This window comes from Miscanthus floridulus, chromosome 8 (assembly GCF_019320115.1).
Source record: "Miscanthus floridulus cultivar M001 chromosome 8, ASM1932011v1, whole genome shotgun sequence".
NCBI classification, from domain to species: Eukaryota; Viridiplantae; Streptophyta; class Magnoliopsida; order Poales; family Poaceae; genus Miscanthus; species Miscanthus floridulus.
Window position 1 is genome coordinate 5,053,369 of NC_089587.1, and position 7,962 is coordinate 5,061,330.

Here is a 7,962-nt window from a genome sequence, read left to right on the forward strand (position 1 = left end):
CATAACGATATTGTCATGTCAATAACATGTGCGCAATCTTGTCCTAATGGCAGTATCTCATTGGATCTTAGCAGTAATCTTCTTAAAACCTTTTTTTTTGTTTTTTAAGGTTGAAGGACGTGGAACCAGTAAGCTATTGTGAAACTGAGCCAAAGAAAGAGAAACCGGGGGTCCAATCAGGAATGCTCTTTTTGGTGCTGACATGGTTTTTGTGACAGTAAAATTCTAACTAATAGTTGGCTTCACATGTGAAATCATTAGGCACCGAGTTTTGACAATGCTGTTTTGATCCATACTGCAGGCTGGAATGGGTGGAGGAACTGGAGCATTTGTCATCCCAAATGTAAGCTATTGTCTACTGTTTCTCCAAATACACCTGTAACTGAAGCATTTAATCTGGCTGATGATATTCTTCGCCAAGGCATTCGTGGCATATCTGATATAATTACGGTAAATATGGTGCTGATATTCAGTTTTAAATCACCAAGTTACACAAGTGAAATTCAAGATATTATGTTTGAGCACTTCAGAGATATTTAATTTACAAAAGGTTAACTACCTCTTCTCCTTTTTCAGGTTCCTGGATTGGTTAATGTTGATTTTGCTGATGTGCGTGCTATCATGCAAAATGCAGGGTCGTCTTTGATGGGTATAGGGACTGCTACAGGTATTACATTAGGAATAAGCTTTTATTTTATTAGTACCGTATGATCTAACTCCATTCATTCTGCAAGCTAGAATTCTGTTTTATTTACCCTGCTTGTTGGCAAAATTTCTGATTCAATAAGGTAGGAGAAGCATTGCTAGAGAAAGAAGTCGGTTGGTATAGTTTGGTGTTGAACAGAGTATGTAAGACTCGTGTAAGAGTACTTCATATCCTATCATAACTTGAATCTTTTAGGTTTGGTATAGCTTCCAAATTTTATTTTTCCTTTGGCATCAACTAAACAGCATTGAATGTTTCCTCCCACTTGCAGTTAGTGTCAGCTAATATGCAAAGTTAATTGCCTGGATATTGCTACTGAAAATTTTCATGAGAACCACTTTGATATTTGCACGAAAATATGTCTATTGATGATACTTGTCATGTTGAGAGCAATGATTTAAGTTTAGGTTGCTTGGCGCTACACTGCAATTTTTGTACTTAAATACATGCAAAGGTCATTTATGTCGGTTGAATTATACCTGTAAGCTCATGTTTCATGCCACTCAATTTTTTCAGGAAAGTCAAGAGCAAGGGATGCTGCTCTTAATGCCATCCAGTCGCCACTGCTTGATATTGGAATTGAAAGAGCTACGGGCATTGTGTGGAATATCACTGGGGGAACTGACCTGACTTTGTTTGAGGTTTGGTCCAACCAGTTTCTAGTCTTGTCCTCACAGTGTAGATTTGTTTTCTGACTTGAATTTTGTTAACCTGTGTAGTCCCCATCTAGCTAACATGACAAAATTGAGCATGCTTTGCATTTGACTTTGCTTGCCCTTTCATGTTTCAAAAGACTGGGAAAAAAAATTAATGATCAACTCCTATTATGTTTTATATGCACAGATTAAGAAATCTGATATTTGGCGCTGTCATAGACCCGTCACTGAGTGGGCAAGTAAGTCTTTAGTTTGTTTCAGTATAGTATACCCAATATGCAAAAAACAACTCCTATATCTTGGGATTTCGTGGAAAATGCTCTCAGTTCTGGGAAATGAGAAATGAGATTTACTTCGTCATTTGGGGTTTGTTGGGAAAAGTTCTTATTCACATAGTTTTGTCCATGCAGGTGAGCATAACCTTGATAGCTACTGGCTTCAAACAGCAGGATGAACCAGAAGGTCGCGCATCTAAGGTAACTCTTGTCGAACAATTACTAGGGCCCCCTAACTTGGATGTCATACTTGTTCTCACATTTGCTTGCAACCAAAGGGTGGCCAGCAAGGTGAGAATGGCCGACGCCCGTCCTCCGTAGAAGGCAGCATGGTGGAGATCCCAGAGTTCCTTCGACGAAGAGGACCTTCTCACTTCCCTCGAGTTTGACTGTCCAGCCATGCTCCCTGCTCCTACCCTGCACCTGTATAATATGCCCCACTCTTAGGTCAGAATTAGATGTTCCCTCGAGTCTGTTTGTTATTACTGTGATTCGTACTATAGAAGATGTTTAGAAACTTTTGGTTAAACAATCTTGTTTGGGCCACAATATTACAGTTAAGTTTGTCAGGATACTTGATCATGTATTTTACTCGTTACAGGATAATTTGGGGGAGCACGTGTTGGTAATTAAATTTTTTTTTTTTTGCGGAAAATGATTTGTAGGGGCGGTTAGTACTGTAGCCGCCCCTACAAATCGATTTGTAGGGGCGGCTGGTGTTCCCAGACCGCCCCTATAAATCGATTTGTAGGGGCGGCTACAGTACCAACCGCCCCTACAAATCCATTTGTAGGGGCAGCTGGTAACACCAGCCGCCCCTACAAATCGATTTGTAGGGGCGGTCTGGGAACCGCCCCTACAAATCATCGATTTGTAGCCACCCTTTCATAGGGGCGGCTGGTAAAACCGCCCCTACAGATGTTTACCAGCCGCCCCTGAAAATGGTTTTCTACGTAGTGCCGAGTGCTTGATGTATATGCACGGTTATATTTTATCTCTACTCTACATATTTGACAAGTTGATCTAGTTGGCAAGGCGTCTGTAGTAAGCTTGACCCCTTCCATCAACTTTTAGACTTCATCATCCGTGATGTCAGTTGCAAGACCCTCACCAATTGCGTCCAAGTTGACACCACAGTAATGGGACTTCACCATTGTAAGTGCAATCTGGCTTCCCCACCGAGCTACACTCCTGGCTGGACTTTGCATCTTGTCGAGGACGTAAGCCAGCTTGTCGATGATATTGGGTTACCACTATATAAGGTGTTGCATGCAGCCCATGCAAAAGTCTTCAATGACCCAAGCACTTGAGTGCAGTGGATGTCCCTAGCTCCTGTCGTAGCACTACAATGGTGGTATGCACTCGGGATTCATGAGCAACGTTATCATTAGTCATGGACAATAAAGAAGGACATTAATGGTTGATGAATGAAAAGGATACCTATGCATCCTGAGTCCTCTTTATAGTGGTTTCAAATTGCACTCAGCTATCCTGTGCCTCTTAGAAGCGCTGCTACACGTAATTATGGGAGGACTCAGCGAGAGAATTCTCCTACTCCAGGATCAATTTAGAGGTCTTTAGCTCCTCCAACTCAACCCCAAGGCTGCAAGTTTGCTCAGTGGCAACTGTAGAACTAGGCAAATAATCAAGACTCGACCATCATAGATACTATAGTAGATTTTCGACAGCTCGTACCTTGAGAATTTTTTTGCTCAATAGCATTGTTGCTATTGTTGTTACCAAAAGTTGTGTTCCACTCTTGTGGCCTCTCCCTCCTTAATTCAATGGATCTCACATGGCGAGTGGCCCCCCAAGCCACACTGCTACAGTGTGGGAATGGCCAATTGACAACAACATGCGACCCTACCACGTTCGATCGACACGTGGTATCTAGTGCCACTTGTAATTCTGCCTTTTAGCTATATAAGGCAAGGCTACCCCTTCCCCCTCCAAAGTATCTAAGAGACATCTCCCACCCTTAGACACTTCTTCTACGTTAGGAACCATAGTTCCTCATTCTCCCACACTCGTTTGTAACCGCCACTACATACTTTGATCCCTTGGTGCTTAGGAACAAGATTGAACCCCCTCTAGACATGGGGTGGGTTGCCTAAATGAGTCTAAACCTTGAGTTCTTGAGCACTAGGTGACAAGAGTCTAACATAGGGGGTATGTTAATTAAGTCCCTGAGAAAGAGATAGTAGACTGAATGATCCCTTGACCGACTCTCTAAATCAGTCGGGGGCTCGGGGGCTATACCCATCGAGTATGCATGAGCGTACCCTCCAGTAGAATAAGGATGGCTCAGCAGCCCGTGGATCCCTCCTGAGGGGCAGGGGCAGCGGGAGGTGTATTCCTAGTTATTCATTGGAATACCCATGATTTTGGTAAAACAAACAAATATATATGTTAGGTGTTAGCATATTTGTCTTGCTTGTAGAAGAAAGCTACAAAAGCAAAGAAATACCTTCCACATCTACACAACATCCTCCTTTTTGCTATGGACTTATGATCCTATGCATTGTTGTATATTTGCATTGCTAAATTTTATTCATGGAATACCCTAGTTGTCGGTGCAGAAAATGACCAACACGTAAATATTTGTAGTTTTGTTGTACGTTGTGATTGGAGGTGGCCTAACACTCAATGACACAGGGTTTATACTGGTTCAGGCAACATACCCTATGTCTAGTTTGACTCAGTCGGTGACTTTATTCCTGAGCCCAAGTGCTCGAAGTTTGCTGTGGGGTTACAAACAGAAGAGAGAAAGATGGGGGGTACAAGAGGTCGGTCTGAAGGCCCGAGAGTGACGGGAGCTCTGCTATGTGCTAAGTGTTTGAGCGTGTGCTCAAGGTTTGAACCTAGTGGTTCTCCTATTGTGTGTGTTGTTCGAGTTATTATGGACAGATCGATCTATCTGTTGGGAGAGAGCGCATCCCCTTTTATAGATGAAGGGGATAGCCTTACAAACGAGAGGGAGAGAGTGTACGTATGCTAAGTCTTGTTGCCCACGCCATCGGGTACAAATGATTGTAGGCGCCCATAACACTGTTAATGACAGATGCATGTGGGAGGTTGCGTCGTCTTCTTCTGGTATGGCAGACGTCGGTGCATGTCATACTGTTGATGCCTAAAGGCATGTAGGGGGTTTTACCATGTTCTCCTGGTATGGTAAATGCCAGCGCCCACAACACTATTGATACCCAGAGGCATGTGGGGGAGCCTTACCGTGTTTGTCTGGTATGGGGGTTGATGGCGCCCATAACACTGTAGGGAAAATGTCGAGCGCCCACAACACTGCTTGGGTTCTAACATGCCAGGAAGGTTGCAGGGTACGGTCCTGTAGGTGTATAGGATATGGTCCTTGGTATTGCAGTTGACTTGAGTGCCCTACCTTACTTGCTCTGTCTGTTTCCTGGTCCTCACCGAGCGGGTGTCTCCGATCGGTTGGTTCCAGTCGGCTCTGACTGCGCCAGTCAGAGAAGAGCTGTAAGTAGGGGTTCGGTACATCATCAGTCGGAGAGGCGGGCCGGAGTTGAAAGCGAGCGTTGTTGCTCTCCAGCCAGGCCTTCCAGTCGGAGAGGCAGGTCAGAGTCGGAAGCAAGCGTTGTTCCTCCTTTAGTGAGGCCTTCTAGTCGGAGGTTGGATCACCCTTCTGACCTATCATTTAGGTATTTTGGGCCAGCCCAAGAGTTGCACGTCGTTCGCAACGTTGTCTGTTGGGTCGAGCCTTCATTGGGAAGCCGGTCCATGAGGGACCCCAGGTTTATGAACCCGTCACTAGTGTTACAACCTGGTTCTGCCACTGGCGAGAGGCCCCGCAATGTCAGAAGGATGAGCCCAAGCGAGCCAGGTAGCCATCACTCACGGCTCAGGAGCTCAGCCATAGCGCTAGGATTCCTGACCGATGGGGAGCCTGGGCCAATCCCTCGCCTTGGTGACCGCCCGAGCCAACACCAAAAGCCAGCTTTAGAATCTTTCAGGCACCTAGAGCCTAACAAACGTAGAAGCACTGCATCGTCTTCCTATTCCATAGTTGTGAGGCACTATTGGCCACTCCCACGGTAGGGTCACGCAACGGGTGTGACGTGTTAGGACAAGAAACTCCCCAAGCCCGTGGGGCGAAAGGCTCTAGGCCCGCTCATTAGTCCCTCTGGGCAGGGGGAGGATCCTTGCATACCAAGGAAGCCTCAAGAAAGCTCACTTGGGGAAGGCCATGTTGCAGTAGACATCACATGATGGTCAAGCACCAGATTGCATGGAGACGTCAGGGAGTGGTTGTGGAATTGTCGGCCTCCTCCTACACGACAAAGGAGTACTCGGTGGCGCAAGACCAAGGAACCGGAAGCACCAAGCCGAGAATCCATAGGCTAGAACTCACTCATTTTGTACCCCATGCCTTCCTTAGTTTATAAAGGGAGGCATGGGCTCCTATAGAAGGGATCGAAACATAGACATCGGCTCAGATGATCAGCAGATCGACCAGCCCAATGTAGAAACCGAACCCAAGAACCCTAGGATAGCACCGTGCATTTCCCTACCAATCTCTCTACTCCATCATTGTAAGAAACTCCCGATTAGGCATCCCTAACACGAAGAACACCATACTATTGGGCATAGGGGTCAGAAGCCTGACCTAGATAAAATCGCTCGTCTCTGAGTGCTTTGAGTGTCCGGGCCATCGGAGAGCCACACATCGACTTTCGACGAACAGCTCAATGCTCGTTGCGGTTCTGATCAAACCTATGACACTAGGTGATCCAAACCCACACGTGACACTAAATTCACTAGTTGGTGATATGAATCACCAACAGGGGGCTTCGGCGAATCTTGTGCATGTTGGTGGTATCCCTCTTCCTCCAAATGAGGCGGCACCATCTTCATCATGTTGTCCTGATCCTAAGGATCTATTGCTCCCATGGTGGAGAATTGCTTTGACTGCTTTAGGAATAGGAGAGATAAACACACAACAACCTTGGCTAGCATGAACACCTGGCACACCAAAACCGTAGGTCGACGCCCAGCTAAAACGTCATGAGGGTGTGGATATGGGGTGTTATATTTGTATAGAACATGGATAACACCCTAGCCGGTTGCTCCCACTCCTCGAGAGTTTACCGTTGCGATGTGAAGCACTTGGCAGCCTAGAACTATATGTGTTGATCCATGGGCACGCACCATCACACCTGAGGATTTCTTGTGTCTGCTACAGTAGAATCACTACCGGAATCCTCAAATTTGCCGAGTGTTTTTTTCCGAGTGTATTCCCTCGGGCACTCAACGAACAGGTTCTTTGCCGAGTGTAAAAAAAAACACTCGGCAAAGATGGGGTTTGCCGAGTGTCAAAACACTACTAGAGACGGCTTCTTTGTCGAGTGTCCCAGACTTTGCCGAGTGTTTTTTATCGGGCACTCGGTAAAGAGGTTGTTTGCCGAGTGTCAGAGAGAAAGCACTCGGCAAACAAATGGCACTAGCAAAAAGGTGGTTTGCCGAGTGTCGAACACTCGGCAAAGAATAACACTCGTCAAAGACCAGGTTTGCCGAGTGTCAAACAATAACACTCGACAAAGAGTCACCGCCGTTAACAGCCGGCAGCCACCGTTAATCCTTTGCCGAGTGTCTTCTCCTGACACTAGGCAAAGAAGCTCCTTTGCCGAGTGTCATTTTTTAACACTCGGCAAACCATATTTTTTTTACTTTTGACCTCCAAACTTTTTCTGCAGTCCTTAGACAATACCTGGTACTCCATGTTCCAATGTGGCACATTTCTCAGACTTTTTCTATATTTCTTTAATTTATTTCATTTAATTGAATTTTCTTGGATAATTCAAATTATAATTGCTAGTCATTCGAATAATGAAAAATGGTATTCATGTTATTTAGTATAATGTGAGGCCATATCCAGGAACAGACCACCAATTTTGAACATCTTATTCACGAAACAAGACCACGAACTTGTCGAGTGTCAGGAGAAGACACTCGGCAAAGGAGTCTCTTTGCCAAGTGTCAGGACCTATGGCACTCGGCAAAGATTTTTTTAAAAAATTAAAAAAACCCCTCTTTGCTGAGTGCTTGGCCAGGTGGCACTCGGCAAAGAATTAAAAAAAATAAATAAAAAAACTTTACCGAGTGCCAGATCGGGGACACTCGGTAAAGAGGGGATTTAACCTCCTGGCCCAGCCAGCCCACACACCGCACGCACGCACACACGCACGCCCGCACCAGCGCCACCGCCGCCGCTCGCGCCAGCGTCGCGCCGCCGCGCTAGCCCAGCCACCACCCCCGCCCATGCTGCCGGAGGAGGAGGAGAAAGAGAGGAGGAGGA

The 7,962-nt window shown here is 45.9% G+C and overlaps 1 long non-coding RNA gene across 1 annotated transcript; it reads left to right on the plus strand.

Annotated features, from left to right (window-relative positions):
* The first annotated feature begins 640 nt into the window (after positions 1–640).
* Positions 641–1,806, plus strand: LOC136470951 (uncharacterized). The gene is made up of 4 exons (XR_010761886.1): positions 641–667; positions 1,223–1,347; positions 1,550–1,601; positions 1,773–1,806. It is a non-coding gene; the product is annotated as an uncharacterized lncRNA (long non-coding RNA).
* The last annotated feature ends 6,156 nt before the right edge of the window (positions 1,807–7,962 follow it).